Source organism: Aythya ferina (assembly GCF_964211825.1).
Source record: "Aythya ferina genome assembly, chromosome: 22".
Lineage (NCBI taxonomy): Eukaryota > Metazoa > Chordata > Aves > Anseriformes > Anatidae > Aythya > Aythya ferina.
The window spans coordinates 5181173-5206332 of record NC_140320.1 but is presented as its reverse complement, the minus strand read 5'-3'; the positions used below and the strand labels follow the sequence as shown (position 1 = coordinate 5206332).

The 25160-nt window shown below is 45.1% G+C and overlaps 1 long non-coding RNA gene across 1 annotated transcript; it reads left to right on the top strand.

Annotated features, from left to right (window-relative positions):
* Positions 1–79: 79 nt before the first annotated feature.
* Positions 80–17247, top strand: LOC311422598. Its single transcript, XR_014685430.1, has 3 exons — positions 80–369; positions 4130–4186; positions 17120–17247. It is a non-coding gene; the product is annotated as an uncharacterized lncRNA (long non-coding RNA).
* The last annotated feature ends 7913 nt before the right edge of the window (positions 17248–25160 follow it).

The window sequence follows — 25160 nt, the reverse complement described above, 5'->3', positions numbered from 1 at the left end:
TTTCAGCTGCATTCCTGACTTCTGAAAGAGGAGGGGGTGTGGATTTCTGCTAGGAGTAACCACTGGGAAGGAAGTAATGTTCATTAAGTGTGCAGGCTGTGCAGGACTAAGCATGCTCAGTGAAAAAAAAGCTTTTCTCCTTTGCCTGTCAAGCCCTATGTTTGAACTCATTCCAGAATGCCGGATTTACTTTTCACGAAGAAACAGTACCTGGCCGGACTGCATTTTTCTTTCTCTCCTTAGTCACGGGAAGGCTGGAAACAATATTCTTCTGCAGAGCAGGGCGCTCGCAGCCGTGCAGCGTGCCCGCGTGACTCTGGCAGGAGGAGGAGGACAAACTTTGCTACCTGTGAAACGAAGACTTCGTAGGTCAGTAAGGGGGGCGCAGAGAAAGCAGCTTTGCCAGCAGCTTGGGGCTCGGGGCTCATGCTTTCCTCTCTGCTCTCCCGTGTCCCTCCCCATCTGCAGCAGAGCTGAACTTTCCGAAAGTTTTTAGCAGCTCTCAGAGGGCTCAGCCTCTCTGCTAAGGTAAACCTGGCTCTAGTGGAAACGCAGTGAGTAGATTTTGGGGAGCTAAGCCTCGTTTTTGAAAGCCTGGGCTGCTGGTAGCATAGAGGTGTGCTTTCTTTACTTTTTCCTTTCTTTTCTTTCTTCTTTTTAGTGGTTCCTGCAAATGCGATCCTTTACTTCAAGTGTGTGCTTTAAAAGCCTGTTCCCCCTTCTCTCCCCGCCCTCTCCCTTAGAGCTGAAAATGAGACTCGGTCTTGAATAATAAACTCTGAATGTTATCAAGCAAATCTTGTGGCTTGTTCATGTGATCATTTCCAGTCTGAGCATAGATGTTTTGTCTTCTAATATGTTTGCAGTTTTTTTTTTTTTTTCTGGAAAATGAATTGCAAAACTGCTAGCAGAAGGGTGCGAGACAGCTATTTTATTTGATAACAGCATGTTTCAATGTAACAGGCTATTGTGCCCTTAATTTTTTTTAAGGGCTTTCTACTTTTTTAGCTTTAAAGATGTGTTTAGAACTCCTATCTCTTGAGGGTTTGAAACAATCCCAGCCTTAGAAAGAGGAAAGAATAATTTTTCTTTTGAGACTTTGTGCTCCCTAATGGAGATTTTTCTGAGCATAGGCCAAGTGGTCAAGAAACAAAATGACCACTGAATAAGAAGCAAAATGGACTCAAATAATTAGAAATTGTCTGTGGTTAATGGTTGTTTGAAGCAAGTCAGAAGCATTTGGTAGTTGCTGTTGTTAAATTATGTCCTGCAGTGCTCTTCAGGAAGGTTATGTCGGTTATCAAAAGTTAGCATTTAATTTTCCAAGTGTGAAAAGTGCGTGCAGCGTCTGTAGGCAAATCCTCTGAATTTTCACAACTTGAGATAATTGAAGAACTAACTATACATGCAAACGTGAAATCCCTCTGTTTACAAGCTGTATGCTTACTACTTGGGTATTTTAAGCTGGAAACTGATTCCCTATGCAAAGGATTTCAGGAAAAGGATAACAGGTTAGTCACGATGTGTGCTCCTAGTTACTGGGTTGGGAGCACATAATGCATTAGCCAAGTGCAATAATAGGTTGTGCTGCTGCTCACCACTCACAGCTGGAAACTCTGCAGAAAAAAAAAACAGCATCTCATCTTTGCAAAGGGTGAGGGGAGAGCAAAAGTAAGAACGAGTGGGTGACACGGGGTCTTTTGGCTGGTTCCCACCAGGATTACCTGCTGCGTGCACGCGGAGGGACGGGGAGCAGCCAGGCCAAGCAGAAGAAATCTGCAAATGACCAAAGCTGAAGCTCTCTGATCTTTCCTTTCCCTTATCCCCTGAGATCCTAGGAAGGTTTTTTTTTTTTTTTTTTTTTTTTTTTTGATGTGAGAAGGCTGGGAAAATTTATTTGCGTTATTTCTCCTCTTTGATTTAGCAACCTGCAGGGGATTACGGAGGCAGCGAGGGGTGTGCTGCAGATGGCCACAGGCGCGGTGTGGCCGCAGCAGGCTCCCTCCCTCCCTCCTTCCCTCCCTCCCTCCCCTCCGTGCGTGCAGTCCCTCCATTTCCTTAGCTGTGAAATGGGGAGGGCAACCGGGAGGCTTTCTTGGAAGCCTCTCTGCATATTTTTTTTTGAAGAAAAAATGCCTTGTGTTGCAGGGAAGCGATAAGCCCAGGCTTCAGAAATGCACGTCCAGATTTGGGTTTCAGGCACCAACTTTTGGACCTTTCAGGCCCTCAGGTTTAGTTTGGATCCTTTTAGTGACAGTGGAAAGGCAAAATACTGTCCTCATCCAGCACGTGGCACATGGCCTGCCCCATTCCATTGTTCGCTCTCAGGTGTCCAAATCCAGCAGTTTTGCAGGAATCCACTTCACACGCAAGATATAATGGACAGGAAATGTTTTTGGATTATTTCTTTTCCCCTCCTAGGGTTAAGATTTTGCAGACTGTAGACTTGCAGAAGTTACAAGTGTACAGCATCTCTCTGGATGGGGAGCCCAGATTTAACCAACAAATTGTTTAGCCTCTCACCCATCTCTACTTCCATCCTCCATCTTTTCAGGTATTCCCAAGACAAATCCACAACTGTTCTAACTTTTATCCTTATTTTTCTTTTTTTTTTTTTTTTTTTAAATGAGAAGGGGATGCCCTAGCTGGTGGAAGGCCCAGCTAGCCCTAAGGTTTCATTTACCTCCAGAGGGGAGCAAGCTGGTGCCAAGGCGTGTGGCGTAGTTTTCTGTCTTCCATCTTTGTGCTGAATCCTGACTCGTTAATGATTTAAATGGGGAAAAAAAAAACTTATAGCATGGATCTCCTCTGATTTCCATCTGCGATCTTGCTCTTTGAAACGAAGGGATATCTTCTGAAACCGGCCGTCACCGACAGGCAGCCTTAGCTTTCTGGAGCAGTTATTTGTGGCAGCCTCCTTGTTTCAGCGCTGTCACAGAGACGTCCTCTTTTGAAGACGGCGATTGCTCTGAGCGTTTTGGGTATCAGGATGTCAGGACCCATCCCAAACACCCTGGCGAAGTCACTCCGAGAAGCGAGTCAGCCGCTGTCGGGAATGCTCTCTAAAGCTGGGCAGGACTTCCCATATTGCTAAACACATGGAAATATAGAACAAATAGGGGAGGATTTATTTTAGAGAAAGTTGCGCTAGGTGACACGGCATCTCTGTTGAAGAAGCACATGGTTTGTGCCGCATTTCACTGTGTACAAATGCTTTATTTAGTTATTTTAATGTCTATCATGGAAGCACGGAGCAAAAGCTGGTACCTCAGGCAGTGTTTTAGAGTATCTCAGGCAGTGATGTGGATTATTGCCCCATGCTTCTGTCCTTGGGAAGATGTAAAACACAACAGAACAGCAAGACAAGTAATCATAGGCTGTTCTGACTGACATTTGTTTGGAGGCAGGTGAATTTGGTCATTCTTGGGAAGATCTTGAATGTGCCCCACTTTTTTGCCCCACTTTCTCTGAAAGTGGCTGCAGGGGGTGAGCCAGGAAGAGCTGGAAGCCCGTGGCCCAGCTAAAAGCATCCTTGCAACTTCATGGAAAGAGCGATTCCCTCACCTCCGACTTCTGGTGGAGGCTGCGTGCCTCCAAGTAACACTTCCCAACGAGTGCTGCTGTGACTCCTCTAAAAGGCTTTTAACATCTTCACCAGCAGAGTTTTCACAGCTCCACTCTGCTCCATCAGTCACCTCTTGCTGAAGTCTCTTCCCAAGCCAGTCCCGGCCCCTGGTGGAGCTTCAGCTCCCGGGGAGCCAGCTGAGAGCCAGCAAGCTCGGGGGATTTGCAGGGGACAGCCCCAAGGACCTGATTTTACAGACTAAAAGGTGCCTTCTCCTCTCTGGTGACTAAAGTGAGGCAATCTCTTTCTTCTCTCTCTGCACTGGTGGCTTCAAGGAGCCATCCAAAAATACAAAGGCCTTCAGAGCAGCAGCAAAACACAGGTGGTGTCTGAGGAATGCTTCTCCTCAGGAGGTTGATTTTAGTTTTATTTTTCCCTGAGTAGAGATATTTGCAGGTATTGCTACGTGTTTGAGATATAAGACAGGGCAGTGACTGTATGCAAAAGGTAATCGTTTAATGCAGCGCTGGTGTTAATGGTGAATCCTCCCATTTATTTTCACAGGCAGCATTGGGAATGAAAACAATTCCATTTACAATGTTGTTCACAGGCTCCGTAAATGTAAGTACAAATACAGCTCAACACTGCACGGGATTTCAACACAGGCAGAAGTGGGAGTCTACTGATCGAAGAACAATGCACATGTTAACGTTATGTGGGTTTAGGAAAAGCAAACAAACAAGGAGGCAAGGGGAAAGTTACGTATTTGGCATTCCCTTGCTGGTGTTGCATGAAATCAGGGTTCATTTGGTTTTAGATCCCGCTGTACTTGGGCTGGAGTTGTCTCGGGGGAAGTCTGGGAGGGACACGAGGAGAAGAGATTTTAGCTCTGCCTGTTGAGAAATCTCCTGGGCAGCAATTTCAGAAACTCCCGAGGGACCGAGGAGTCTGTGTCCTATTTTTAGAAATATTGTGGGAGCTTAGATCGGGCTTTAAAGCTTTTAGGAACCTGAAAATGCAGGTTGGAACCCCGGGGGAGGTATGAAGTGTCTGAAAAGGTTACGTGTTGAGCTCTGAGAGTTAATACTCAACTCACCATGGAGGTGTCAGGAATATCCATGCAGAAGTCTAATGGTTTTTACTATGTTCCACATCCTTGTGAAACTTAAATCACCCAGTTTTAGACAAACTGTGATTTGTAAGTACTGAAGCTCGGATTTAAGGTTCTGAAAGACTGTAGGTGATTTGGAATAAATTATTATTTGCTTTAAAATCACGAGTGGAAATAAATGCAACAAATAGTGTTAGAGTCTGGTGGTGATGGTTCCCGGGCTGATTTCTGTGTTCACCAAAGTTCCTGGGAGTTTTTGTCTGAGGCTTCAGCTCCTGCCCCTTGAGAGGCTTCACAGGACCACAAAACTCCAGCCAAGGTTGTGTGCGGATTTTGGTCTCTGTGAAAGTTTGTGGGAGCTGCAACCTGGCCCAGAATTCAGCGTCTGGAGCCCTTTCCTGGGCAGGGATGCAAACAAGCAGATTTTTCTGCATCAATATGCAAATTCCCCAAAGAAACGGGTGCCTTTCTCAATCGCCTCTGTCTTGCTGTTGGGGTTCAGGTGGTTGAAAAAACCCGAGCTTTGTGTTCGCAAGGCAGCAGGGACCGGGGTTGTTCCAAAGTGCCTTTGTTTGGGTATATGTAAAGCTATCAATGTGTCATTCTTTCTGCTTCTAAGCTGCTAGAGACTCCCATCTTCTCTATTGATTTTACCCAGAACGCTTACTGCCCTTGAAGGTGTGACCTGTACCTCGGGCTAATTTATTTCTGTCATGGCTGCAGCATTTTTTAGAGGGCAGTGGGGGTAGGAGAGAGAACAATGAATTCAACATGGAATATAAATCCCAAGTCTGCAGCCTTCAGACATTCCAGTACACAGCCCGCTCCATTCTGCCATTTGGCATTCTGCACGGTCTTGGATTAAAAGGAAAAAAAAAAAAAAAAAAAGAAAGGCATTTGTATAACTAATCAGGTGAGCCATTCCGGGATAATCCCTTTGGTCACACAGGCTGGAATGGATATTAAAATTTTGCTAGGTTTCTAAACCTTTTTCAGCCATGTCCTAGTTTATGAGCCTGAGTCAAAAGTCTCACCTTGATGGCCTGGAAGTGTTTTGGGTCTGAGCATTGTTGCTTAAATGTTTTGAGATTTGTGTTGTGGAATGTGGAAGGACGAAGCCTTTGTTTTTGTGTTGAAAACTCATTTTGGACTACAGTGCTAGTGGTGGCTTTATTTTTATTTAAATTTTTTACTTTGTACTTTATCATATTCTTTCCTGTTCTTTTATTTTTATTTTTATTTTTTTTTATTTTTATGGACAGTAATGTGAAACGTAAATGATGTGTAAGCAAGTAAGTTGAAACTCTCTACAAATACTGAGATTAAGCACCTGGCCGCTCTCATTATTCTATTGAAATAAGTGGTTTTTGCTCTCATGACCTGACTCTGTAGCTGCAGGCTTTCCCCCCTGCCCCATGCAGTTCATCAATAGTCTGGGATTTCTATAGGGCAGGCTTATTGCTTCCAGGGTCCCCCATAGAAAGGCTGAGCATCGTGCTCTGCAGTGGGCTGTGGAAAACTTGGATGGAAAACTTTGGTACCGTGCTGTGGGGATGTTTGCAAGGACTGGGATAGAGCACATAGTGTTTTACACATCCCTTCCTCCTACTTTGCTTGGGTTTTATATCCACAGCCACCAAATCCTCTGAAATTGGGGACAGAAAGGAGTGAACCCTGGATCTGGAATGTGATGGTATTGAATGATTTCCTGGGCTATCTCACTGAAACTGCAATTCAGCCCAACATTTGGCGTTGGGATTTGAGCTCATTGCGCTCTTCAGCAGAGAGGGGCAAATTTAAGGAGCGATATCAGAACATGAGCTTCACATAAAGCAAAGTTACTGCCTTCCTTGGACATTCAGAGCTCGTGCTTCACAACAGTTAACCCAGAGGTACCTGGCCAGGGGTTACTGCTGTGGGTCAGGGCAGCGGGGCCAGCTGGGAAGGTCAAGCTTCAGAGGAATGCAAAATCTCTGGAGTTGCAGTGTATGAGATTTCCAGGTGCTGTGCTGGGAGCCACTGCACAAAATTAGCCTGGGATAACTGAATTTAGAGAAACTTCAACTGCCCTGGCCTGGATTCAAAGTTTAGAGTTAAATCTTGTTACTGGCCATGCGATTTGGGTTCCGAGTGGGTTTGTGGCACTCAGGTGGAAATGTTTGGGTTTGTTGCCCCGAACCTTTTCTGCACTGAATCTCTCAGAAGCATTTCGATAGCACCTACTGCTTTGGAGAGGAAAAGTGGAACAGAAGGTGTCCATCCGGTGGAGAAATGCGAATAAAAAGGTTTGTGCTTTGTGCAAGGTACAAAGGGATGCTGTGCCACAGGAAACGAAGTGGGCTGTTGGCATAAAGTGCATCTCTTTGCACCTCCTCTTTCTCCATTGTGGCAAATGTACACATATGACCTCTGTCACCATACCGATTATTACTCATGGAACAAAGCAGCCAGGGCTGGGCATTCAAGCATGTAGGCTCCTTGTATCTTGGCATCTTTGTGTTTATAGGTCTCTCTCTTTTTACTTTGCCCCTAATGGCAATAAAGTAAAACAAGATCCGGTCTTTTCATAGCATCGCCACCCTCCTAAAACAGAGGGAGGGAAGAAAAGAAAGACGTCTCCAGCACAGAAAAGACCTTCTGCTCCTGTAAATGTTTTTTCTTCTTTTTTGGACCTCCTGGGAAAACCTGAAAGAGAGAGGGAGAAACACAAATGCTAAACTGAGCCATGCTAGCAGCCACCCTTGTGATTTAGCAGGGTGCCTCAGGGCCTAATTTATCTCTGGCTGGGAACAGATTCCGACGCTAACCGTGGCTAGACCCCACCTCATGGTATTTTGCAGCAAATCACTGGAAAAAAGTTGCTCAAAATCTTATTTCCCCATTTTTCCACCCAAGAGTGGCATTTTAAATCAAAATGGGTTAATATTGGGTAGTCTATAATACGAAAGAAAACCCCTAAGATTTCAGTGTTTCTTCCACGCTTGTGTTGCCACCATCAAAACGTGAGGTTTGACTGAAAGTGTTTTTGAGCTTCAGGTATAACTCACAGTGTGCAGAGTGATAATTTTACGTCTGTTTGCACAAAACTCATGTCTTGGCAAAGGTCTTCAGTTTTACTGCAGAGGGGATAGGGTGAGGGTTTCTGGTTTGGATGCTTTGGCTTTTTTCTGAGGCTCAGTTTCATCTTAGTGTCATTACGGCCTTCCATTTCATTTGTCTTTTCTCACAGCTGCATGGGATAGGACCTAATGAACAGGTTTGGAAATTCAAAAGGAGAAATGTAATAATTACAATGCTGAAGAGCCTCAGTTGAATTTAATGCCTCCATGTGTTGTGTTGGATGTGCTCAGTTGAAGTCCACAAGCCAGAAGACAGCAGTCAGGAGAAGGCAAACGAGAAATGTTATTCGTGCCTCTTTGCAAAGCCTCACCCAGGGTGCCAGATCCACAATGTTTTGTTGCCAGGGGAGTGAAGAAGGGAAAATTAAATCTTAGGTGTGCAGACGCTGAGCCTTTTCGGTTTGGGTTTGCTGTGGACCACCATCATCTTGGAGCCCATCACCAGGCAGCATTGCAGCTGTGCTGGCTGCTGTGGGTTTTCTGTAGGATTGTGCCTGCTGTCTTCTTGGGGTCACTGGTGGTGGCAGTGCCGTGCTGAGGAGCTGCTTCGCAGGGGGAATTCTCTTTGGATGTGAGGAAAACCACAGGTTTCAGAAACCCCATGAAAGCCTCAGAGCTGTTTCAGCACTGAAAACATGTCTGAATCCAGTTCATGGTTGCTGCTTTGGATGCCTTGGGATTTTTCAGCTAAGTGTACTTCACTTTCTGTCCCAGGAAGGTGTTTGTGTGCCCAGTGTAACCCCTGAGGCAACCTCACATCAGCGATGGAAGAACTGAGTCCCATGGCTAATGGCAGGAACAGTATTAGGATGTCAAAGAAATACTGCAGATAAGACGTATAAGGTGTAGCGGGAGATTTTAGGCATGAAAAGCATTCAAGTAATGTAGCTGGGTGGTTATTATTTAATATCTTAAAAACTGAAAACATCAGTCAAGTTTTCCAGTGTGCAAATGAAGGAAAGACACCTGAAGCTGGGCCTGAGATGCTTTGCAAAATAATTTTTCTGTGAGAAGGCCTCTCATGTGCTTCCCAGATGTACATCTCCCCTATGTCTGGTCTCTTAGGCTGATTATGGAATACATGCATTCATAGCTCAGAGCAAAGGGAGAATTGATTTCTTTCTAGAGCAGTGTGGATATTGCTGTGTTTGAGATAATTAAACATTAGCAATGAAGTGCACACATAGAGATCCACCTGGTGGTTTGGTGAGAGACTCTGGGTGAAGCTTTTGGCTATCAGCAGCCCGTGAGATGTGAGAATGCCTTCCTCGTGGTGCCAGGTGGCTTCAGGTCTTCGTTTCTTGTACCCAGCCCTGCAGGTACGTGTGCAAGTAACTTGACTCGCAGAGCAGTCTGAAGCGGCTCCTTGCTGCATGCACGCAGGAGCTGCGTGTATCCGACTCCCAAGGGATCAGGACCCAAGTGTGTTACGTGCTGTGTGCTCAGTATAACGGCTCCAGACGAGACAAAGGGAGTGTTCTTGCACATACAGCTGGAAGAACCATGGGCTTGTCTACACTGGAGCAGACAGGAGTTAATTCGCACTGACCTGATGATGCATGCTTACAATGCACCAGTTAAACGGGGCTCAGCCCCTTTGTGGTCACTCCTGCTCACCACAAAAGTGATTTCTTTTCATGGAAACTTGATTCGTGGCTTGTCCAAAGTTTGCTTTTGCATTTATAATTTGCTTCTTGTAGTATCTGGATTTTTTTTTGGAAGCTGAGGCTAAAAGGAAAAATGGAGCACGTTACATCATTTAGTGCAAGGAAACCTTGCTCCATGCAATATAAAGACATGGGGCTAGAGAAAGCAGGTATGTTGTAGCCCCTTCCCATTAACACATCCCTTGAGCTTTAGCTTTTCTGAGGCAGCCTGGACCCTTTGGACCTGAGCTGTGGTGCTGCAGTGCAGGCTGAAGACACAGAGGATACAACAATGGGAGTTCCTTGGCTGCAAATAAATTACAAAAATATGTAACTCTGTAATGGGTAGCTAAAGTTTTGCTTTTACTCCCCTATTTAGAGATGGAGGCATCTGACAGAGCTGTGATGGGTGGAAGTATAATAATTTTACAGAGATGGGGACCCAGAAAAACAGAAGTCTGTTGGGTTTCATTTCCACTTGTGTTGCTGGCTTGCTCTGTAAGCTTGAGGGGCAAGTAATTTAAGAGCTCCGTGCGTCTCGGTTTCTTCACCTGTCAGCTGGGGGAATTACTTCACAGGGGGATTGGAAGTATCATTATAATGATACTTGCAATGTGCTTTCATATGCTAGGTAGAAGAGTGGGAGCGTTAACATGTACAAGAGAAAAAGAAAAAGTAGGTTAGCTTGTCTGAGCTTGTCATGCTTCGACTGTGTCAGCAAACTCAGGGAGACAAGAGAAAGGAGAGAAAGAGAGATCAAAAGAATACATTAAATTAAAAAGTAAACAGAGAAAGTTAAACTTAAAGTGGCAGGCAAGGAGATGCGTAGGGCCTGTTCTGTGCCGAGCTGCATTAACCTCGCTTTTCTGTCCTGTGCCAAGATCGTGGCCGTCACCAACACAACACCAAATGCACGAGGCAATCCCTGTCTGCTGGGTGGTCGTGAGCTCTGATGAGCTGGCCAAGCTGAGGCTGAAGGCTTCCTGAGGAGACCAGGGGATTTTTCCCAGGTATAGAGAGGCAGGGATCTCTCTCTGAACTGTTTTGGACCTGCTGCAGGCCAGGTGCTCGGAGAGCTTCCCTCCACTTCCATTGGGACAGGCTGCATTTGGCACCTGGGGATGCGACCAGTTTTAGGGACTGCTACACCAGAGGCTGCACCTGGTGTCACATGTAAGGCTGACTTTGAACTTACTCTTACTTATTTCACAGACAGAGAAGAGTTAATTTACCTTCCTGTGCCTGCAGAGATACTTCTGTGAAAGCTGCTACAGTTACACAAAGAGCAGTGCTGGGAAACAGCTTCTAGACTGCATTTTTTTTTCTGTCCCTCTTTGTTGCAGGGGGAGAGAGAAGTCTCTGTGCTGGGTGGCTGTTTCTCTGAGCTTTGTCAACACCTTCACACAAGGTTAGGCTTCTGCACAAATGTCTCCCTCGGCTTCAGAGTCTGTGTGTAAAGGAGGCTCTGTAAAGGAGGCTCTGTAATGTGGTGCCATCGTGCATGGTGCCATGGTGCTGTCGGAGGGCAGAGCAGGCAGGTTGATTTGTCGCCTCCACGTTTCTGTTCCTACAATGTGGGTTCATTCTGGGGAGCGGTGAACGTCTGTTGAAGTTGTGCAGAGTTGCTGCTGTTGGGTATCTTACAATAAACAGGCCCCCGAAGTGCTCTTTCAGATGCCTGCACCCAAGGAAGAGACACCAGCCTTCCTTCCTCATCCTCCCCTTCCCTTGTTTGTACTGAAGGCTCTCTCTCAGATAGGTAGGATGACCAGATATTGCTCTGTTCATTTTAATCTGCTCTGTCTGATCATGAAATAAGCCCAAGGAACCTTCATCTGCACATCTAGCACACGGTACAATTTCCATGTAAAGTAGGCTGAGAAGAACAAAGAGCATGTGGGGAAGAATTCTTGACAGTGAATATATGAAAGGTTAGTTATATTTTTACGGAATTATAGGTCAAACGCCAGGCTGTTGAGAGCAGTCATACCAGCTGTAATCTTCTTTAACTGTATCCAGTCGGAAAAGATGAAAAATTGTTTTCCTTCCTTTGAAGAATGGAAATATCTTTTTCCACATCCTCTATGACCTGTTTTACTGTAACAGATTCTGGATCCAGTCAGCTAAAGCATCATAAGCAGAATTTGATGGAAACAAATTGGACCATAAAGCTTATCCTAAAAACCTGCCTTTTGCACCTTCAGCAGCTGGTTAGTTTTTGAAGAAAAAACACTCAATTTGCATCCTAAGCCTCCTCAGACTGCCTTATCTGTGCCTAAACTGGACTGCTTGGAACCTTGGCCCGGGTGGTATAATCTTATTTTTACACATGGTCTGACTGTTTTACTGCGTGTCATCTGAAATGCACCCTTCCTTTTTGCAAACCACAAGCAACCACGAGCTTCCGCTAACGCGCTGGAGAGCAGTAAATTTTCAAACGGACTGGACTGGTGAGTAAATAAAAGCGTGGCAGGAATGTGGTGGCAGAAACCTCTTGGAACAAAGAGGAAGATGACATTCGTCAGAGACCTTATCAACGTAAGTGCCTCTTCCCCAGCCAATTGAGCTGGAAAACACCTACGCTGAGATAGCCCAGCCTGAAAGCAGGAGAGCCAGGCACATTAAATGTGGAGGGCAGGACTTGAAGCACACACTTCTCAAAGACACTAGGAATGGGACGTGGAAAGTGGGATTTGCTTTGTGATCTGCAAAATCTTGCAGTGCAGGGAAAGAAGGGGAGGGTGGCTGAAGCATCAAGCTGCCTTACAGCAGTTTGTGTGTCATTGGCAAAAGTGTGGTGTGGAGAGGTAGGCAACTCCTTGCACATGGTTTTATTTGCTGCCTTTGTGGCAAGACTGAAGAAAGTAATCTTGTAAGATTCTGGCCTACTTGCAGAGTAACCCTGAACTAACTCAGCAGAGTAAGCAAAATTCAGTGCTGCCATTGCAAGCATTTCTTGCTGCTCACACTAGAGGAAGGTGCAAAGCATGGATGGGGAATTGGAAAAAAGTGAGATGTGGGGCCAGTTACTTCTGCTGCAGCAGTTTTGCAGTTTCTTCTGCATAGTAGACTTTTAATCCTGAAGTTTCTATAGTAGTATAATAATAATAATAACTTTGTTTCAATAGGATATTATTGGCAATGTTAATTAACTTGGGTGTGATGAAGAACCAATACAGCTGTGCTCTTCTTGTTCAGGGGCTGGCTTGCTAGCTGAGGTGCCATTCCCAGTTGTACAGTATAGCCACGTGCAGTATTATATGGCAGAGTTCGTGTCAGTCCCCTTTACTTTGTTCTAGTCACCATAAATAACAGCTTTAGGAGAGGAACTTGAGAAGGAGGTTATCCCAAGAGAAAGGCTCTGGGGAGATAAAGGTGACTTATCACTTGATACAAAACAGATGATTAACGGTGAGGTTCGTAACTCCTACTTTGACATGTGAGTGTTCAATGCAAATGTGAGCGATATCAGAGAATAATTTGGCTTTTTGTTCAGAACCGCATATTGCAAGTCACTAGTATCTACTGTGTAACAGAAAATTGGAGTTATTGAGACACCCCCCCAGCCTCTTTATTCCATGAATGCCTTCATTATAGTGTGGTTAATCAGTTGATAGTGATGCTGTAAAGTAGAGGCTATCTCTGGTGTTTACAGACCCGTGCTTGTTTTCATGGTCCCCCGATTATGCTGTGTATCTGCTTACCCTTCGTGCCATCTTGTGAGGGCGTCAGGCCTTCATCAGTTGAATAGCCCAGCTCTTGTTCTTCTTAAAAGACTTTTCTCTTCTTTGCTTTTGTGCAAACCCAAATAGCAGCCACTTTCCATTTTCCTAGTGGTACCTAGGCTGTAAGGAAGGCTGGCCACTAGCCAATTCATTTAAGTCTCAAGAATAATAGTTTGTTCTCTAATGAATAGTCTGGCTTTAAATCTCTCCATTCAATTGTGGTAGCACTCCTGAGGTTGACAGGTACTTACAAGACACAGGAAAGGTCATTTGTTTGGTGTTAGCTTCATTGATTTGTCCAGAGAACCTCCTAGTCATTCCTTTCCACTACTTGAAGGCAAAAAAAAAATGGCAAAAAGCAGGCAGAAAATCCCTTACTTTTCACATATTTGCTTCAGAAGTCACAATCCATTCTAGGTAAGCAGTTTCCTAGGGTTTGCCTGTAAGTCTGGGCCTCTCCATTATTACAAATATTGCTGGTTTGCTATTTGTTTTGCAGGCACATCCAGAAGGAGTCACTTTCTGGCCCTGAGAGCTTGCTCTGCCAGAAGCCCTGAGAGGAAGGAGAAAAGAAGGATGGATGGATTGTTGTGCTGTTGTACAGATGGGGAAAGATTTAATGGTTTGCCCAGGGTCATGCAGGCAGTCTGTGGCAGCGTCAGTAACAGAACAAAACACCTCAAGGGCTCAGCTAGTGCAATCACTGTAGGACTATCTAATGCCTGCATGCTGGTTCGTTCATACGTATCCTAGAGACATACTTTGTGTAGCAGTTTGTTACTTGATAACACTGTCTCCACGGATCTGCTCATGGGAAGAAGAGGGCATGATTGTGGATTTTAATGGCTCTGTCAAACAGAATGCAGTGCAGCTTCGCAGTCAGCATCGCCTTCATCTGAGAAGGGAAACTGAGGCACGGGGCAAGGGGAGGACTTGGCATGGATATGAGATACAGGTGCTAATCTTGGACTCCTTGGAACTGGCTCACCCTGAGCTGGAGTACGAGATCGATGGCTTACTTCATCCTTCTTGCCTTGCACCCATACATTAATTGCTGCTATTCCCTTCCTGAGTAAGCTGAGGAAGGAGCTGTGGAGTACAAAAGCTGGCTGTGCTAATGCCATGCTCCATTTACAAAAGAAAACCCAAAGCAGTGGCAAAGTTATTTTTAATGTAACTTTAATTTACTAAAGTTACTGCCAGGAGTTACCAGCTGGGTATTTCAAGAACTGGCTTCTTGATGGCCCTGAGAATAAAGCCAAGGGGGACTTGGACGTTTCCTAAACCTTGCTGGTAGGGAACGGTTCCTATCTGCTAGACAAGAACCAACTTAAAGCACACGGTGTTGGACCCAGCTCTGGGTTTTTCTTTGTAAACTTTTTGTACAGGGCGAGGGGAGGAAGGAGATTAAAGCTGAGTAAGTCAGCGAAAGCAGATTTCCAGTGGCCATTTCCAGCTTGCTGGCTTGCGTCCTTTAGAAAAAAGGAGGATGGAAAGGAGTGTGTGAGGTGTTTGGAGGATAGCAGCAAGCTCTGGGGGAAGAGCAGGCATCAGCTTGGACTCTGGAAACCTGTGTGCAAATGGTCTAGGAGAGAAGGTGATGGTGTGGAAGTGAGGGTAGGAGTGAGGGGAGTAGGGTTTGCAGGCTGAAAGCTAAGGCTAAGTTAAGAGGCAGTAAGAAGCTACCAGAACAGGGCTGTGCCTGGGCCTGCAGGTGAGGCGAGGAAGCCTTAACCCGGAGAATAATGCAGGAGAAAGTCAGCGAAGCAAGGAGGGCTGTGGTCAGTGCAGCCCACGAAATGCACGGGAACATTTCCCGCTGTAGATAAGACGAAGGCACGCCCGCGATGAAGAGTTCTCAGCCCAGGGAAGTCATTAAGTGTCTGAATTCCTGGTGGCTGGCCTGAGGACATTGTTAAGAGAGGAATGAAGTCAAGCGTGGACCCCCACTATGTCTTGGCTGAATGATATTTAATATATAAGCTTTCAAAGTGGTGAGAGCTGTGTAGGAGCACCTCTTAAGGAAGAAGGAACACAATCCCTATTGATGAACTGGGCACGTTTTCCGCGATCTCAGTTCAAAATGATAGTAGCAAATTAGCTGAGTCTGAAAAGAAGCTTTGGAGAATTGACCATTTCCAGCTGATTCACGAGTGCTAATTAGTACTTCTATCTCCCTTTTTTACCCACTGAGGTTTTTTTTTTTTTTCTTTCTGTTCTGGTTTGGCTGCAGGCAGGGAAGGGCAAGGATGGCAGAGTGTGTGGCTATCAGGTGGTGCAGCTTGAAGCTGATCAAAAGCCAAATAATACCTTTAGTAGGATTATTTTTCTTTAGCAATTTTGCTTGCCAGAGGACAAAGCATTCCATGTTATCCCTGTTTAACACGGGGAAGCGAAGCACTGGAGCAAGGAAGTGGCATGGCTCAAATCCCCCAGCTAGATGGTGGTGGGGACACAAATAGACCCAAAGTCTCCTCTCGATGGAGAGAAATTGGTCAGCCTGGGGCATTTTCTCCAGGGTACAGCATGGAAAGTCTATTTCAGAAATGGGTCATTTTAGAAATCAGACCGTACTGGAAAGGGAAGGTTATTTTGTAAGGAAACAAAGCCCTGATCCAAAGATGACTGAAGTCACTGGAATTCTTTCCATTGCTTTCTGGGGGAGCAAATCTTTATTTAACAGTGGCTGGTAACCGGCAAGATAATGCCTGGTGAGCCATTCCCCATCTCAGCCCTCAGCCTCATATATATATGAGCCCTCAGGCAATAAATACCACTCTTCACTTAGCGTACGGTCAGCTGTTAGGTGTCTGTGCACAAAATGGTCAATCAGCTTCTATTTGAAGAGGGAGGGAAGTAGAAGAAAGGGGGGAGAGGGGAAATGGCAGCCCAGAAGAGAAGGAAGGAGGAAGCGGAGTGTCTTTGCCTCTCACCTGCTGCAAATTATCCTGCAGCAGAAGGCAGTGAGGAGGAGGAGGAGAGGTGGGAGCCACAAAAACCTCCTGTCTCGAAATGAGGTGCTCCAATGTGGAGGCTCTGTGCTCGTGCTGCAGCTTTGTGGTCCTCAGGGCTTTGGTTTCCCCAGACAGACACCTACTCCGTAAGGGTTTGGAGAGGCTGGTTTGTGAGCCCGGGAGATTTTTTGCTCCCTAATGACACTCAGGCCGTGTCCTGCTATCGCTGGGCAGCCTTTGGCTCGCAGGGTAATGTTACAGTGGTACCAGAACTCGTTCCACATTGGCGTTTGATCCTGGGAGAACGGGAAAAATCTGGTCAATACGGTTCTCATTAGCCAAAAAAACTGTAACATGCTGGAGTCATTAGTAGTTTGTTGATTGAGTTAACCGTGCAAGGCGGGCTGCAATTGATCATCTGCATTCTCATTAAATATGCCGCAGCCTCGGAGAGTTTGTTATAAAACTACTTGGGGAACACGAGGAATCTTGGTTTCAGCCAATAGCATCGGTTTCAAAATATCTTTTGGCTGAAAATTCAAACTGTATAATTGATATCAGAGATGGGACTGAGGTGTAACACAAAAATAATCTTTCACAGAAGTGTTGCTGCGCAGGGTCTTGTTTCAGTGCAGCGTGGGGAGAGAGATTGCGGCTGAAACTTGAATCCAAACCTAAACTTTCTTAGTGCTGCAGAGGGAAGGGAAGTGGTGAGGGTCTGTGGCTGCAGGATTTCCATTTGGGACCATCTAGTAGGCATGTGAGGGAAGGAAGCATCGCTGTGCCTCGTTTAAAGATAATGAGGTATAGTAAACCCTACCCAGAAGTCAAATTCACTTCATCTTCACATTGCTCATAAGATAGACAATAAGTTAAAAAGATACATAAGGAGAGAGGTGAGATAATTTCACTTTCAAGAAATGGGTGAACAGGAGTTGCTGAAGAGTGTTACCTTGAAAATATATCATGATCACTTTAAACCTTGTCTATGTCTTTCAGCTTTTGAAATGCTGAAGATCACATCTTGAGGGAATTTGTTCGAGCCTTTGAAGTATTTTTATGTTAGGCCCCTATGGCAGAAGATTGTACAGATCAAGAAAGTACCGAGTAGATTTATTCACAGAAAATGCATTTAAATTACCAGCTATACGGGCACACATTCTTCATTTATAGCCTGGTGTCTGGTCTCTGAAATCCTCCCAAGAATTGAGGTCATGGAATTTGAAAATGAGCTTCTGTACACCATACTTCTGGCCTTTCAGATGTAATGGAGTCTGTGCTGTGTGGTAAATTGGACAGAATTCAGAGAAGAGCAACAAAAACGATTAAGGGAGCAGAGGAACTGACTTACATGGGAAGATTAAAGGCATTACAAATTTGTGGCTTGGTTAAGCAAAGACTACTGCAAGTCGTTGGAAGTTTCTGGAGACAGGAATGCAGCTCCGAAATCCCCGGTCTTGTCTAAACCTGTTTTTGTTTGTGTGTTTGTTTTAAAGCAAAAGCTTTTTGGAGCAATATCCTCATCTGGTGTAGCTTACCACAGCTCCAGTGAAAACAATGGAGCCGAGGGACCTGTGCCAAATTATACTGTCTAAAAATGCGGCCCATACGCTGCTTTCAAACTGGCAAAACCAGGAGTGGAAGCAGCAGTTTAGGGAGGCAACTGGTGCTTTAAATACTGCAAGTTAATTCCTGGTGTATTCAGGATATAGTATTTAAATGCAGAAGTTAATCTGACATCTTTTTGTAGTACCTCTGCTGATGCCTGTTGGGGATATAAGTGCTAACAAACAGAGCCGGTGCCAAAAAGTTTAATTTTTTTTTTTAAATGCTTCAGCTGAATGTCGGCAAAAGGATGGACCGAAAGGACACATCTGCTACCTGCTCTTGCAGAAATACAGGGAGCTTTGAAGCCAGCAGAGGAAAGCTTAATACAGACAGAAAAAGGAGGGACATTGCCATGAGAAGTCTGGAGAAGCTGCAGGTATAACGGCACAAGTGAATGCTAATCCACGCTGTGCAACAGTTACAATGAGGAGCAGGCTGTGAGTAGACAATTAGGGAGTTTAACTTGTTGGAAGAGGGCATAGCAGCTTCTCTTCTCAGCCTTAGAAACCCCAACTCGAGCCCTTGCTGAGCTGCTCAGAGCGGTGGCCACGCTGCAGGCACAAGGAAGGAATTGTTCCCGGTGGCCCAGGGAGACTGACTTACACTGAGATTGAGCAATTAAAAATGCGGGCTGACTGAGGAAAATTAAGTGTGAAGCCCATTGTTCTGTGAAACAGTCTCAGAAGGGAAGGGATGGAGGTCCAGTTGCCTGGGTTGCGGTGCTCTTCATAAGGACGGAGTGCTAATTGAACCATTATGGCCACGTTTTAAGCAAGAAGTTAATTTCTGGCTGCCTCGCAAGCTCCTCGGTCCATTAGGGCAAGGAATTACCCTGTCCCTGGGCCCAAGTGTGATGTGGCTTGGCTGCATGTGGACCTCAAATGCTGCCACCTTCCACACAGGGGTTGCTTTTTCGGAGGTGCTGCTAGGGAGCGGAGGAAGCAGATCAGAGTGCGGTAGCTTCTGGGTGGATGTTGCTACAGATATCAATTCCCACTGCAATTCATTTGCGTTCTTGACTGAGGGATGAAAGAGGCCAAAGCACTAAAAGATAATTAGGACTCATTTTCAGTCTTGCCAGTTACTCCAAAAAGGCCAAGCACTAGAATAGTCAGTGGAAAACGTGCTGCCCTGTTTGCCCTGATTTCTCTGGGTGACCTGTCAGACACCTCAGCAGCCCTCTGATGTCCAGCTCAATGGATGAAGAAGAAGAGAGCAGAGCCTTCCTGAAGTGAGTGTTCGGAAGAGGGGGATTTTGAGTGTGTGAACGAGACAGACAGACAGGAATACCGAATGTGGGCCGAGGATGCCCGGGGAATTGTTTCCATAGAAACACGACCACGGAGGCTCACGTGGCTCCCATCTCAGACTTACAAATTCATATGACTATCTTAATGGTCAAAGTAATGGATTGAAAAGAGAGAGGTGATTAGTAAAATTTGATCCGAGTTTGTTGCCTGTGTGCGGAGCTTTGTGCTGAAGTCTCTGGTTACAACTTGGAATGGGTCGGATGCTGAGCGCTGTCACTCTGGTTTGCTGCAGTAAATCAGGATTAGCTCCTGAGCAGTGAATGGTACCCTCCTGGTGTCCCACAAAGGGAATCAGGACTCATTTCTTTTAATTAACTTGAAGAGAAAGGGTTTGTGCTTGCTTCTTGATGCATTGTTCTTCCATCTTTGTCATCCGGTCCTTTTGCATGGCTCCAAGCGTAATCTTTTGCATGTAAATCAATAGCGTTCAGAAATGCCTCAGGAAATATTGTTCTGAAATGTACTCAGTGGAAGCACGTGCCTTTCTGTGCCAGAATTTATGAGGAGCCCCGAGAGTCTGTTCTCCTCATTTTGTTCATGGAAATATTTCTCCTGAGAAAATCCAAGATGCGTAGGACTAATTTCTGTTGCTCCAGCCCCATCAAAGAAGCTAAAACCTAACAGCAGTGGGTTTGCATTGCATTGGTAGGCTTCTGAGCATGATCTGGATGATGCTGGGTTAAAGTGAGTAATCTTTGGTAACATTAACAAAGAGCATTTAACGCTGGTTTTTATGAAACGAGGCTGTTCTAGGCTTTTAGGGGTGGTGTTTCTGGGTTTGTGCATGGCCTGGCTTCTGGTGTGCAGTGACCTGGTACTGTTGAGCAGTCCTGTACGGGCAGAGTGGGTTGCTGTGATGCTTCAGGAGCAGCTGTAAGGTGGTATTTCTGATGTGCTGGGAATCAGAAAGGATGAGAAACGTCCTGTGGGAATGCTAATTATCGGGGGGTTCTCACCTGCAGTGTGTCCCAATAGCTCCCATTAGCCCCCAGTGCTGCACCCTTATAGCAGTCAAATCTCATGTGGAGAGGAGGCTAAGCCATATAGTCTGGGTCTGAACAACCCTAAGTGAAACACCAAGATTTTAAACTGTAGTAGAAATGTGCGGCTTGGGCTCCTCTCTCTCGGAAAGCCCAGGGTGGCCTGGCCATCTCCTGTGATTCTGTATTTCAAGCTGGCCTGAGCTGACTTCTTCTGCCTGATTTTTAAAGCAGCCAGAACTTTACCAGCCACAAGCTTCATCTCTAATGATAGTCATTTGTGCTCTTTTTTAGAAGAGGCCTGGGGTGGAGGGGGAGAGAAGAGCGGGAAGTGGAGATGGGACAATTTTGTGCGCGATTTCCAGTAACTGGTGTTTGTGAGCAACTGGCCCATTACACAAGAAAGTAATGGCTCTACAGCCAGAAAAATATGTGGTGGTATCCTTTTGGGTGCACGTAAGGGGAAAGCAAAATAAAGGCTCAAATTATGGGGAAAATGGTTCCCAGCTTTCTTCTTGCTTTCCCCAGCCTCTCAAAATCGTCCAAAAGTCGCTGAAGACCCTCAAAACCTTCGGGCCAGCCCAGCTCCCAGGCAGGTCTCTTGATAAGCGTACATAAAGCTCCTGCAGCTCCGAGAGGAAAACATCCGAGGTTTGGGAAGGGTCAGCCAGAAATGACATAGCTGCGAATATGAAAGGAAATCAAAGAGCTGCAGGGTTCCGCCCAGGAGAGAGGAGAGCGCGAGGGGCGGCCGGGCTGGCCAGCGCCGAAACAGGATTAACAGGAAGAGACGCCCAGGGAGAAGCATTTTTTTTCCTCTCCGACTTGGTGTGTGCGAATTCAGCGCTAACCTTGACCCGTGCTTTGAATTGCCTTGTTTTGAAATGTCCTCCCCTGAGCAAGTCGGTGAGGCTGCTCTGCCACTGCTCCCAACGTGCGTGCTTCTGGGGCGAATCGAGGTTGTTCGATATTTTCCTTAAGGACCCGGACTGGGGAGTGTCAGGAGTGTCAGCAGCATCATGGGACCCTAATTCCAGTTGGAACCTCTGGCTGATACTAAAATTAAAAGAACAACACTTTATAAAGTATAATTAAATTGTTTGTTTTTTTCTGTATTTCCACATATGAACCCCACAATCTGTTGTCCTGCCCCAGGTGCTACCTCTTGCTGGGGACACACTATGGGGCGAGGAGGTGAGCGCGTCCAGGCAGTGGGATCACAGGGCTGGTAGCTTGGGCTGGTGCCTTCTTCATTTCCCCAAAACAGGGAGAGAAAATGTGCAGCCTCTGCCTAAACCTTGTCTCTGAACAAACACCGTCTCCGTTGTGAATGCTGCTGATAAGGGGAAAGTTGTTAGTTTCTTCAGGCTCTTGAAATCTTTTCCCACATCACCTAGGGGAGAGGATAGCATGGACCAACTTGGTCGAGCTTTTAATCTGGGGAGACTTTCTGTTTCTGTTGCCTGTGCCTGAGAAGTGTAATTGGTTGTCAGCTCACACTTCCCCGTCCCATTTCGAAAGCTATTTCATTTGATTGTGTTGGGCGATCTTTGTGAAATTATTTCTTGATTTTTATCTGAAATCCATTGATAATGGTTATTTAAGCTCTTTCTGTGCTATCTGGTTGTTTTAATTTCAGGGAGTACATCGAGGAGTTTAAGTACGTATTAGTTATCATATTGATGGATCAGCCAAGCAAAGAACATTTGGAAATTCACATATTCCTTTTCGTTGACCTATGATATTTGAAATGGAAGCTTCTTGCATGCCTTTAGCAGTTTGAACATCTATAAACATTTCTCAGTATGTTTAGATTTTGTTTTGGAGGACTTTGAATATGTACGTGGAGATTTTTTCCTTTAATCTATCCAAGAATATTAACTGCTCATTTGGTTTGCTGCTTGCCATTTTTTTTTTAAATATTTTTTTTTCCTTCAAAGCAGTGTTGGTATAGTTTGTGCTAAACCCAGAACACTGCTGAAAGCCAGTGAGATCTACTGCACTGAAAACTCTCCTGAAAACCAAGAACTATTGTGGTCTGTGACTGACACAGACATGATTTATACCCTGGGTCAATTTATGCGCCTCTGCATCTCATTTCACTCAACTGTAAAAGGGTGGCAGGAACACCTCCCCCTCAGGAACGTGTTAAGATGTGACTAGTCCTGGCACAATGTGATAATATTAAGATCGTGGTGCTTACATTTTATTCATGGAATTTGGTGCATTTCAGTGGTGGTTTTTTATAGGTTCTCAAAGTATTTGGGGCTTATTTGTGGTATTTGTGGCAGCCATCCCCTTCTGTTGCTGGCCCATACCTCAGATTTGAGTGCATCAACCCAGGTTCATCTCTGGGATCATGCAGTGGGGGCACGGGGGCTGCCCTGAGAGTGCACCTGAACACTGAGCGTGGCTCTGTGGCTGGATGACAAACCCTATGGGCTCTGCTAAGACGAAATGGGACCATCTGCTGCCAGTTGCTTTGACTCATTGGCATCACTTACATTTGTGCCAGGTCTCACCCTGTTGAGCTGGGACACTTGACCAACCCTTAAGTACCTGTGGAGGACAGAACTGGTTTGAAGGGCTGTGCTTTTGCTGATGAGTGCTCAGCTAAAGACTCTGTCTATGTTATCTGTCTGCCTACCTACCTATCTTTTGGTTTTCCCTAGGTGTGTCAGAAGACAGCTGAGTGGGTCAGCTCCTGCCTCTGCTTCTTAATTGCATTATGTGCTCTGGTGTTACCAAAATTCACTTTCCCCAATCAGATGTACGTGTACTCTCGGTTTAGTACCTGCTCATCCTTTGGCAGAGACTTTATTTTCAGTATATGTGATTTTTTTCTACCGCATCGCTGCCACTTCTTTCCGATTTAACTCCTTAAAATCAGCTGAAACTGGTTAAAACTCCTTAACTTGATGATATGTAAAAACGCATGATCCAAAGAGATCTATGCAGTCAGTAACTTAGGTGATCCCAATGCAGGATCAATAGAACTACATTTACACCCTCTCCAGGAGTGTTGCAAGGCTTAATTCCCTGAAGTTTGCAAATCACTTCGTGGTCCTTGGATTAAAAAATAAAATGCAAGAGCACAGAGCTGGAGGAGTGGCAAAGAGCATCCTTTGCCTTAAAATTTCTCAGGCATGTAAGGTCCCTCCCTCACTGATCTGTGGATTTCCAGTAAGCGCACTGGGAGTTAGATCTGGTCCTTAGGCAGAAAACTCATCTGGATTCTTCTTACAAAACACATCTCTCAAGTGAAACTTTTGCCTATATTTTTCCCAGAAGATTCTTCTCTTTCAGTCCAGAATTTTATCAGCAATTCTTATGCTAACAGGGGTCAGGAGATGAGATGTTTCTCACGTTACACTTGAAGCTTCTCATGAATAATGGCCTGTATCACCTCTATTGTCTGTCCAAAACATAAGCAACCAGACATAAGGCCAGAGGAGAAATTTAAAGAGTGCTGAATGAGCCAGCAGGACAGACCAAGAACTAAGATAGTCAGAGAGTGAGACAAATACAAGGTAGAGCAGATGGTTATTTAGGGAAATAACTGAGCAGATTAACTACTAGGCAGCTAGAGAATGAGTCAGTCCCTAGTTAAAAAGTACCCTGAAATCTTCAGAGTGAGATTAACAGAAGCACAGATGAAGATCACTGTAGCCAAAATAAATTAAAGGTCATTATTCCCAAGTGAATTTTCTTAAGTGTGAAGCAGAGCACATCAGGCTTTTCACAGAAACCTGAGGGGGGTTGCCGTACTTAAGGCTATCACTTGCTCCTCTGTGCAGGGGCAATCTGTCCATTTTGAAGCAATTTATTCCCATCAGCATTGTCTGCCTCTTCTTTCTGAAATTCATTTCTTTTGCCTTTTTCGGTCCCGAATATATATATATAAATGTGTGTATTGTGTACGGGAAAAAATAGCTGCAATTTGAGCAGGATGATAATCCTAAAATACATGGCATTTTAAAGACATCATGGAAATGTTAGTCCCCCTACCCCCCCAATCTTTTTGTTTTTCCTCAGTGAGACTGCAGCTGCCATCTGATTTGTATTTATATATGCTCTTTATAGATATTAATGCAATAACAGATTAAACCTAAAGTAACTGTTACTACACAGAGAAATCTCAGGGCCTGATCTTGCAAACACTAATGCCTCTGAATAACTTTAATCTTGTGCATTGTATATTTGAATTTAATGGGGACTCTTACATGCCAAAGTTTCTCACATATGCGAATGTTTGCTGCAACTTCAGACTTTCCCCATATGTTGATGTCAATTTGTTTTTGCAACCTCAATACGGTTTAGAAACCTAAGTCTCTGATCACGGTTTATATATGTTTTTTTTTCTTTTCAGTTCTGTAAGCTTCATTGTACCAGCTTTTTAGCCGAAAAAATGGGCCAAAAGCTCTGTTCTGTTAGCAAAACCACACCTGCTTTTACCAGGCTGACCGTGGCTTGCAGGGGCTCCTCCTGGCTTTTTCTTTGAGGGCTGAGCAAGCTCACCAGGTAGCGCAGGAACTGGTGAAGGTTTTACCTTCTCATCTTCTCACCACGCTTCCCGAAAGTGAATTACTGGAAGAAACTGAACTGTAAAGCACGGAAAATCATACAGTGACCTGGTATCCAATTTTAGTGACTGTATAAATAGCAGAAAGCGTCCAGGAAACAAGCGGTGGAGTTGTGTCAACCTCCTCTAGCGTAGCTGGCCTCCCCCTTTGTGTAAGGGCCTGTGGTGAACTGAAGGGTTCGGACTGCCTGTGTTTGTTCTGTAGGGCCACCCCTTCTGATACATTTAGAAGATTTTAGTTTAATCAAATTTGCATTAGAATATATAGTTCCAATAAGTCCTCTTCAGACCAAAGGGAGTCGCTCTCTGAATAGTCAGGGGGGAACCAAGGATCTGTTTCTCCTGAGCTCTGATGCACAGGTATTAAAACTCACACACATCCTCCCGCGAGCCGAGGCAGTATATAATCCTACATTCTGCCTTCCAAGGTATGAATCATATCCACAGCGCACGGTCAGCCTGCAGTACTCTGCTGCAGAAGGCTGCTGAGTCAAAACACCAGTGGTTACTTTGGAGTTCAATAATAATTGTAATTTTACAGGCTAATACAAGGGTAATAA